The sequence below is a fragment of the Coturnix japonica genome, chromosome 6 (genome assembly GCF_054131305.1).
Source record: "Coturnix japonica strain WE chromosome 6, WE-NBRP24, whole genome shotgun sequence".
Lineage (NCBI taxonomy): Eukaryota > Metazoa > Chordata > Aves > Galliformes > Phasianidae > Coturnix > Coturnix japonica.
In genome coordinates, this window is record NC_140668.1 from 39,040,703 (window position 1) to 39,051,268 (window position 10,566).

At 58.1% G+C, this 10,566-nt stretch overlaps 1 long non-coding RNA gene across 1 annotated transcript; it reads right to left on the bottom strand.

The window, feature by feature from the left end:
• Positions 1-4,247: 4,247 nt before the first annotated feature.
• Positions 4,248-9,298, bottom strand: LOC146760591 (uncharacterized). The gene is made up of 2 exons (XR_014947583.1): positions 8,675-9,298; positions 4,248-5,964 (listed from the first exon to the last, which is right to left on the bottom strand). It is a non-coding gene; the product is annotated as an uncharacterized LOC146760591 (long non-coding RNA).
• Positions 9,299-10,566: the final 1,268 nt, after the last annotated feature.

Below are 10,566 nucleotides of genomic sequence, written 5' to 3' on the forward strand. Positions count from 1 at the left end.
TGAAGCCCTCACGCAGGGATTAGGAGCAGAGGGGTCCCCACTCCCCCCCTCCAACCCCGGCTGTGGCTGTGCAGATATGTGGGGACGGGGGGCAGGTCTGTCCGTCTGGCCATCTGAAGTGGCCCCGCGCGATACGGAGCGATTAGGATTAGACACATCCAGGACGAGAGTTTTTTCACCAGATAGAGATGATAATGGGACCCATGGGGAGGATTACGAGCCCCGTCTCTCTGACAGCGCTGCCATCTGCGGGGCCATCTCCTGGGGCTGCTTCTCCTTCATCTACAGCCACAAGCAGGGCAGGAGATGAGCTGTGCAGTGCACCAGCGCAGTGCCTGGCACCCCTGGGCATCCCTCAACACTCAGCATCCTTGTGTACCCCGCATCCCTACATGTCCTCATGCATCCTGCATCCCTACGTGTCTCTGGGCACCCTGCATTCCTGTGCATCCCTGTAGTACCTTGAATTCCTGCATGCCTCTGTGCACTCTGCATCCCTGCATGTCCCTGGGGCTCGCACCTCTCTGTACATCCCTGGGCACCCTGCATTCCTGCTTATCCCCATGGGACCCTGCATCCCTGCTTGTCCCTGCACATCCTGCATCCCTGCACATCCCTGGGGCTCACACATCTCTGCCATCCCCAGCCCCTCACCCTTCACACCCATCCATCCCCATTGGCACCTGGAGCTGTGAGGGCTGCCCGATTCCCAGCACCACGCGCTCCTTCCAGTGTATTTCCCCACTGAAGTCAGAGCAGCACCTCTGCCTCCCACCAAGGAGCAGTCACACAGACATTCCTTGCTTGGGACGAGCTCACTGCATGCATGGGCACAGCCTGGGGAGCCCCGGTGCAATTACGGAGCGAGAGTGGCATTTTGAAGTTTGGATAAAACCTTAATTGAAGTCTTGGCTGCTGTTAATTATATTAAAGGCAGAGCGAGCGATGGGCTTTTTATTAGCTAATGAGGATTTCCATTTCCCGGCAGAGGGGCCCTTTGATGCTCAGTGTGCAGCCATGGGGTGAGGAGGAAGATGGACCCTCACGTCCTGCGGGACCCATGGCACACCACACCCCTGCTTGTGCCATTCACACTGGTTGGGATCATGTTGCATTCATTACCTGAGAGCAAATGTCCTCGTGTTGCTTTCCCTGCTGTGACACAGCACCAGTGCTGGGTGCTCTGGGGGCACTGGTGGCAGTGGGACACAGCAGTGAGGGGCAGCAGGGGAGGGCAGGGGGGGCAATTCCCCCATCATTCCCCTTCGTCCTTCCCTGTCAACACAGCGAAGGGGGATCCAGGGTGGGGTGGGGGGGACAGCTTAAGCTATCAATGGTCCTGCCTTGATGGGAATAAAATATGCACTGAAAGACATGAAAATGGAGTAAATAAAAGAGATAAAAATGGAACGATCAAGCCAGCAACTTCTCCTCCTCTGATTAAAAAGAGGGAGAGGGGGGAGGAGAGGGATGCGCTGAGCCCTTGAAGAGGCAGCTGCTGCGCAGCACGGCCTGATAAGGGGCTGAGGCAGCCTGGTGGGGAGAGATAAAGCCAAGTCCCAGCGCTCGCTGTCCTCAATCCAAGCCTTGCCATCAATATTAATACAGCCTGACAAACTGGCGTTTAAGATAGAATAAATATAGACTGGTTCTGCTATTACCTAGACCTTATTAATCTGCTTGGGAAGCATTTAAATGCCGTTAAAAATACAGAGTTGACTCGGCGGCACTTCAATGGCTTTGCCATCTATCAGCATTTTGTTTTCTGCCCTCCTTCTCCCCTCCCCAGGCAGGAGAGGAGCTGTGCTGTGGGATGGGGTCAGTGGATGGGTTGGGTGCTATGGGGCTTGGAGCCCCCAGAGATGGGGATGGGGCATCCCAGTCCTGGAATGGGAGATGTGGATGTTGGCTGTGTGCTGCTTGCTGGGAGGCAGCTTGGGGCTCTGCATCCTGATGGGGTGATGCTGCCTTCCCAGCTGCAGAGCACAGCACAGCACCCACTGGTTGTGTGCATGGAATGGGGTTATCCCAAGTGTGGGGCAGCACCTGTGGGTTCCATGCGTGGAGTGGGAACAGCCCAGTGTAGCCCATGGGTTCTAGGCATGGAGTGAGAGCATCCCGATATGTGACAGCATCCTTAGCTGCTATGCACGTGAGTGGGAGCATCCCAATATGGGGAAGCACCCATGGGTTCCATGCATGGAGTGGGAGCATCCCGTAACACTGCAGCACCCATGGGTACCACACAGATGGAAGGGTGCTGGTGGCAACCCCAGCACTGCCCTCCTGCTGCAGGTGGGGGGAAATAGGACCAAGGTGTCCTGGTGTGGGGTCGGTCTTCAGGAAAAGCCTACAGACAGACATAGATGGCCCTGAGATGGAGCATGCTTGGGGGAGAGCCGGCCCCCCATACCCAACATGGAGCCCCCAGCCCCCAAACTGCAGCACAGCGAGTCCTTCCCTGCGCTCAGCTTTGCCCTCCTGCGGAAAGGAGCCCTCCTCCCGCCGATCATTACCGAAAAGTTCAGTGCTGGGAGATAGAGACGTGGGGGAGGGATGTATTAAAATGCATGTGCACAGCTTGGGCCCCGCAGCAGATGTTGGCATAATTAGAGAGGAAAAAATTATGAAATTAATTTGTGGTTCAATGTAAATTTCGGCGCTGGGGGAACGTGTGGCTCCATTCCTGGGGAGCCCCGATCCGGGGGGCACCGCGATGGGAAATTCATGGCCTTGGAGGAGGCAGAAATTTATGGACAGCCAAAGCTGAGCACCACACATCTCCTCCCCATGTTGTGCCTTCAGCCCCAGGGGAGCAGGATGTGGGCTCAGGTTAATGCGCCCATTGATCGGCACCGTCCCCCGGCTCCATTTGCTCTGTGATCAGCGCTTGTGTGTGTTGTCTCCCGTTGACGGATGGACCGTCTGCAGCCCGTGTGACCTCGGCCGCCGGCGCCGTGCGATGGGAAATCGGGGTCAGCAGCAGCACAGGGACGGGTGGTGTGTATTTATGGGAGCAGAGGGACGAGAGCTCTGCATTCCCCCGCTGGAGGGGTTGGTTTGTTTGCAGAAGTTGTGCTGGTCCCGTGGTTGTAATTCTGCTGCTCCCAAAGGGGAGGATGGGTCCTGGGGTTGGAAAAGGCCACTGCCAAAGTGAGGACTCCAAAAACATGAAGCCAGGACTGCTTGCATGGAGAACAAGCACAGCAAACCCCACAGAGCTGAGCCACCCTGCTCCTTCACTCCTCTTCCTCCTGCCAAGCCAGGAGTCATTCCTACATCCCAGTTAATAGATCTGGGGATGGCCAAAGGGAATGGCTCCCTATGGCACCAACACCCCAAGTGCTGGGTGCTGGCCCTTAGAGCGGCTCAGGGATGCTCCGGGCTCAGGGCATCCTGACTCCATCCCCGCTACCTCCACCCCATCCCTTCTCCCCCCAGAGGGCTGACAGCCAGGACAGGCTCTTAGCTTGGCCTGCCCCGGTGCCCGCCTGCTCCTGGTGGGACTCCATCTGGCCCCATCTGCTCCCACCCCGGCTGTGCAGCACCAAATGTGGGTCGCAGTGAGCGCGGTGATGCAGCGCCATGTATCCGGAGTGCACCGTGTCCCCCGGCACAGCCGGGCCGGGATTACCCAGCTGCTCCCAAGCTGGCCCTGGGACCATCTCCTTCAAAAGGTTCCCTTCCAGGGGATTAAGGATAATGCATCTGGAGCAGCACTCGCTCATCCAGGTTTGTGATTTAGCTGAAAATCAAATTGCAGTAATCTCGCCTGCCATCTGGCCCCACGTCTGCAGCCCTCGGACGGGCGGGTGGGTCCTGTGCAGGAGGCAGGGCTGGGCTGCAGGGCATCTCGCTGCTGTGCATCACCCCAACCATCACCTTTGAGCACCATCCTGACCATCACCATGAGCATCACCCGAGCATCATCCTGGGCCACGTTGGGCTGGAACAGCCACATGGGGACACCCCATGCAGGAGATGCCCATGGGGTGTTTTGGGGATGGTGCAAGGTGTGCAGGTGCCAGGCAGCGGGCTGGGCCTTGCAGGGATGCTGCACCAAGCAGGAGGAGGTGGATGCCAGGGTCTGCCCTGCCCTGGGGACACGGTGGCAGCAGGAATGTCCCTGGGAGGTGGCTGCAATGTGGCCCCCGCGCTCCCCTCCCTGCCCCTCATTCCCAGCTCATTAAGGCTCTCCCATTATTCTGACATTTGTGCACGTCACGTAGCGGGAAGAAGTAATTTACTTAGAAGAAATTAAAAGTTCATTTTAATTGAGCGCACACTGCAGTATGCAAATGCGGGGCGCATTATGTACACTGATGCAGAGACAAAGGCTGCAATCAGCTGTTAACCCTCTGCGGGCCGGCCCTGCTCTGCCAGCACGGTGTCATGGGGATGGTGTGCGATGTCCCCTGGGTGGCAGCTCAGTGCCAGGCTCCATCCCTGCAGGAGCTGACCTGGCACGGTGTCTCCAGGCCATTGGGATGCACTGGGGTGGCTCTGTGCTCCATGCAGGCTGCCCAGGGTGACCAAACTCCTTTGGGGATACAGATCCAAAGAGCACAATAGACGTGCGGAGGGTTCCAGATGTGCTGAGCCCACGATGCTCCCGCTGGGTTATTTTTTGAGGCTTCTCTCCCCTGCTTTATTTCGTTCCTACCTGTCAGACCTGCGATTTTTTAATGGCAGCACAAATGGAAGCGGTTGGCAGCTGTGAGCTGACAGCCCCGCTGCAGGAGGGAGACAAATCACCGCCCGGCCCGGCTCAGGGCGCCCGCAGACTCCAAACAAAGGCTCCCACAGCAGTGCAGTGTGCTTTGACTGCTTGGAATGGGTGTCCCTCTGCCCAGACCCTTTGGCCCTTTGCATGACAAGCAGTGGGTACCCCTATGTCCGTGCATAGTGACAATGTCACTTCCCATCCAGGAGTGCTGATGTGCGGCACACACCTCCACCCCAACCACCCCCTGCCCATCCAACCCCAGTGCTGCAGTCCCAGTTGCCATAACGCTGCGTGGTGGGGATTTAATTGCAGCCACGCAACCTTTGAATCCCATCCCACGTGTCGGCCAGCACAAGGCTCACAGCTCCAGATGGCACCCGGGAAAGAGTTAAGTCCGCTGTGATCAACAGCAAGAAGCAAGTGGTAAACAATTTTTCTCTCCCTCTGCTAAATTAATATGCAAATTCCCCCCCCTCTACACCCCCCCCCCAACTCTCTTCTCCTGCTTCAAAATTAGCGAGGTAGAATGCTTGGGCTAATTATGCATTCAAACGAGCAGGCTTCGTTAATGTGGCACTAAGAGGAGCCTGAAAATGATTGTGAGACGATGAAATTGAAATTTGAGCGTGGCACTTCTAATGCATCTGGAGTCACTCTTGCGTGCCCCGGCAGATGCAGCCGGCGGTGACCGACAGCCCCACGGCCAGGTACCCTGCCCCCAGGGCTGCAGGGGCTGCCAGCCTCATCCTGGGGGTGCACGGGGTCGGGGTGGTGCATAGAGCAGAGCACAGAGCAGAATGGAGATGGGGCGGCCACTGAGGAGCATCCTGAGGATGTGGGGTAGGTGCATCCCTTGTGCAGAGATGGTTCTTTGTGGTGCTGCCCTCCGTGCTGCTGTAGTTGTCCTTCCCAGGTCAGATCTGTGCTCCCATATCAGCTGTGTGTGGCAATGCTCCGTGTGTGGCTGGGCTGGGAGCATCCTCTGCCTGGATGTGCTCCTGGGGATGCTGAGAATCAAGGGGTGGCTCCTGTTCTTGTCATCCAGGTTGGGTGCCCAGCTGTTGGCACAGCCCAGCACGGAGCAGACATCCATTGCCTGGCATGGTCCATGCTGTTGGCTGCTGCTGTCCAGAGGAGACACAAGCCCATATCCTGGGTCAGTACCCAAAGGGCAGGATGGTGGTATGGCAGCACTCAGGCCGGGCTGGAGCTGCTCCATCCAACACAGGGCTGAGGATCTGCAGAGCAAAAGGCAGAGAGAAGGGTCAGAGTGACAACAAATGGAGCAGTGATCTGTGCCACAAGGCATGAGCATCCACAGGCAGTGAGAGACACAGGGGATGCCACCAGCCCATCATCACCCAGCCCATGGCTCAATGCTGGGCCCTGGGGATGGAGAGCAGCAGGAGATGCTCCTTTGGGGATGTTGCAATGGCACAGTTTGGTCCAGAGGGATGCTGAGCAGCAGGAGGGATGCTGAGTGCTCCTACTTTATGGGGGAGCTGCAGAGCACAGAGCAGCTCACTGCTGGGTACCAGGATGTGCTGCCAAGGCTGAGGGCACACCATGGGCACCAGGTTCTGCTCTGTGGCACACCAGGGTCCGGGCTGGTGTGTGGAGGGGGCTGTTTTCCCCCTCTCTCTGGTAATTTTTCCCTCTGACTATGATGCATAGCGGTGCTAATTCGGCACGTTGCCATTAATTCCAGCACAGCTGCTGCTCTCTCCCTCAAGGCATTTCGCTAATACTCAGCTTCAGAGCCTCTCAGCAAATTAACATCATTTGTTCTGCAGAACATGTTTTATTTCTACACTACATGCATAGCTTATTACTCAGCGACCAACTCGGGGTGTGCGGGGAGGCAGTGCTGGTGGGCACATCCCCACCTCGCCATGTCATCCCTGGTGGTGGCCCTGTGCCACCCAACCCATGCTGCTGTGCTTCCCTCTGGCTGCAGCTGTGTGGATTTCCTCCCTGCACCAGGATGCTCCGGTCCCAGGGTGCTCCTCTGCCTCAGGTCCAGCCTGGGTGGGGAATGAATGAATGGATGGATGGATGGGGATGGCCACCACCTTGTTTCTACCATGTGCCACCTGGGGAAGGAAGGGATGTGCTCCCTGTAGCCCCGTCTGGATGCTGCTCCTCCTCTAGGAATGCTCCCACACTCACAGCCAGGCCCTTTCCCCTCCTAATGTGACCGCAGTCACAATTACTGCATCACTAACAGCCCTGTCTGGGGCATTGACAGATAGAGGGACCGACCTGAAACTCATCAGTAGCTGATTAACACCTCTGGAGCCGCATTCATTATCTCCAGACTGTGGATTGAGAGGCCCTGGCCTGCTATGTACTGTGCAGGAGGGACGTGGTGCTGGGGGGAGCCCTGGTGGCAGCACCCATGGGATGGCAGTGGCTACAGGCTGGAGGTGAAGCACTGAATGCATGGCCCTGTATGGAGCAGAGCATCCTGATGAACCGCAGCCAGTGCTGGTGATAATATCGGGTCTTTCGCTTTGATTAAGGTTATTTAAGCTTTTTACTGAAACATAAAACCTGATTGTTTGCATAAACAACCTAATTGGATTATAGTGCGTGGCATTGCTAATGCTGCGGGCTGGCAGGGAGCTGCAGGGCAGGCGAGGCCTCTGGCTCTGACACTTTGCCACCATTCTGCTGCCACAGCGTGTGCCACACCAGGACCAACCCGGAGCTGTCACCCCCACCGGGGACACAGCTGTCCCTAAGGCAGAGCCTCGGGTGCACGATGCCTCACTGTAAGGTCCCAGCAGAGCAGAGACAAAGTTCCTGTGCTGGCATCACCCACACAGCTCAAAGAGGAGGAGGATGAGCAGGGAGGGATGAAGCATGCAGAGCTGCAGTGAGCAGCAGAGCGCTGCCTGCCCAGGGCTTCCATGGCTGAGAGCTGCCGAAGGCTTTCATGGCAAGCAAAGCAGGGAGGCTGCATGAATATTTCATTAGGAAAGCAATGTGGTGTGCTGCAGAGAACATCTGGCTGGAGTCCCCGGAGACCCCCGGCTTGTGCAGGAAGCAGGAACTGTGAAATATGGAGGAAAACGAGGGAGAGGGGGGTGTGGGGGGGGGAAGGGGGAGCACATCTCAGCCCCCCACGGTGGCAGCTCGGAGCCTCATCCTGCCCTAAGCAATGATCCCATGAGGTTTTCATGGGGCATCCCCTGGGCTGGGGACCCCAAGGAAGGTTGTCCTGATGGTGTGGCAGCAGAGGGCACAGAGATGCTGCTAGGCACAGTGGGTTTGTTGGTGGGTGCACAGCACTGTCTGGGGTGGTGCAGGGGGCTCAGTGTATGTGCTGCAATCCCATCCCCAGCACACAGTGCGCACCCCAAACATGCTCCAGCACCCTGCAGCCCCAAGCCCAGCCTAGTGGTGAGGACGGCATTCTGCTCACTGTCCCCTTTGTGCTGAGGACTGCAGCATGATCTCCATGGCTCTGCTCTGCCCTCAGCCCCTCCTGAGCCTGTTCACAGGTCGGTAGCAGGGGTTGATTCCTACGGGGTGGTTTATGCTGTGCCAGAGCACATGCCACCCTGCTCCCTGGCAGCCAGCGCTGCTGCGTTCCGGATGCCAGCGATCCCCTGGGCTGCAATTCACTGGGCTCCCCCATCCCAAACACAGCCTCCCACCGTGCCCTGCTCCCAGCCGGCCCCTCGTGTCCCAGCCCTGCCGCCTCCATCCATCGCAGCAGACAAAGCCTGGCCAGACAAAGCCCAGCCCCGGCCCTGGGCAGCCTCCTGTGCTGCACGGCATGGCAAAGGCACATCCCCTCCTGCAGCACCGCCAGCACCCGCAGCCCCATACCTTCCTCCATAGGCGTCAGGAGCGCGGTGGCACCATCGGTGCAGTGAGGCCACGGGCACCCAGCCCAGCAGCACGCACCCAGCAGGCATGCAAACGAAGGCGAGTTCATACCTTCCTCCTCTCCAGCTCCATCATCCACCATCCATCCTGCCCTGGCCAAGCGACACTCCACCACGCTGCCCGTCCTCCATGTGCCGCGTGACGATGGGCTGCAGACCCTCCTCTCCCCTCCGTCTGGCTTCGGCCCCACGCTGCCTGCTGGCATTTTGGCAGCCTCGTCGCTCCAGTGATGGCATGCGTCCATCTTTTTTTTCTCCTCATTCCCTTTCACAATCCATCCCCAGCTTCGCTGCCTCCGGAGCCGCCTGCGGTGCCAGCGCAGGGAACTTGGCAGCGCTCAGCGTGGGGATGCTCCGCAGCTGAGCAGAGCCCCTCTGCCATCACCCGCCCTGGCACGGGGCCGGGGCCACGGGGGGCTGCTGTCGTTCCCAGCACTGCTGCCAAAAACCAAACAGGGGGGGAATAAAAAGGGAAAAACGCAGAGTGAGGAGCTGGCAGTGGTGCCATCGCCGCGCGCGGGGACCTTTCCTTTTGGCACGTCCTCATCCCTCTCTGGAGCACCCCGGTGCCATGTGGGGAGGCTCGGCCCCATCTGTCCCCATGTCCCCATCGTACCCCACATCGACGAGCAGGAGGCGACGACGGCGGCAGCCCCGCACGGCGATGCTGCGTGGTGAGCACGGCTCCCAGACACACCTCTTACCCAGCATCCACCTGCTGTGAGAGGGGGGCCCAGGAAATTGGGAAGGAGAAAGTGGGGACAGGCTCTGTGCCAATGGCTGGGAGGATTTGGGGTCCCACCCGGCTTCAATGTGCGGCCTCTATGGCCTCGTGCCATGCAGTGTCCCCATGCCGTGCCCCAGCTGTGACCAGCAGCCAACAGCAGGGCAGGCGAAGGCACCGCAAGACTCTGTGCCTCTCCAGTTTTCTCCTTTCTGCTCTAAATTCCTGGTCTTCGGGGCTTTTTGGAGAGGGATGCAGCCAGAGCTGGAGCTTGGCTGCATCTGAGGGATGTGCATGGGTGTACCTGGGCAGGAGTGAAGGACAGCCCTGCTCAGCTCCATGGAACACTGCTGTCACTGAGCCACATTTAGGAGGATCCACAGGGGTGCTGGGGCTGCCTCATCACCCTCTTCCCAATCAGGCTCCCACAGAACTCCACAGCACGGCCCTATAGCACGGCTCCCTGCCATCCCCATTAAGGCGGCTTTCCTCTAACTGAGGGTGTGTTTGCTGAGGTTGGCACAACACATGAGGAGCCCCTGGGGCTGCGTGTGGGTCACACCATCCCTATGCCACATTCCCACTGTGTAGCACCTGCTGTCTGAGCTGAGCACATCCCCAGCCCCACAGCCAGCAGCTCCCAGGGTGGCAAGGCCATAAAAAGGCCAATCCCTGTCCCTGTATCCCTGTATCCTCATCCCTATGCCTCCCGTCCCCTGGCTGGGCCATGTCACACGTGCACCCACCGTTTCCTCCAACAAGCAGCTAATCTCCATCCATCATAATTTCACACAATTATCATAATGGGGCCATTTTACACTTCTCCTCTCTGCATGAGGTGGGAGGCACTGAGGGTGGCACTTCAAACCGAGCGCCTCCTCACCGCTCCCTGTCCCCTACTTCGGGCTGTCCCAGCCAGGGTGGCTCATCCTTACCCCAGCACTGCTGTGTCCCCATATCCTTGTCCTTTATGGTGTCCCCATGCAGGGCCCTGTCCCTCCCTGGCCACCCCTGCACAGCACAGGGTTACAGCTGCATCACTTCCCTTGTGCATCAACCTCCCCCATCAAATAGTGCTGTTTACACCACATTTGTAAGCACGTTCCTTTTTTTTCTTTCTCTCTCTTTTTAAATAAATATGGATGTTGCCACCAGTAAACTCCAATGCAATAAAAGCCTTCTGCTGGATCCACAATTAATCAGCGAGCTGCTTAATGCAG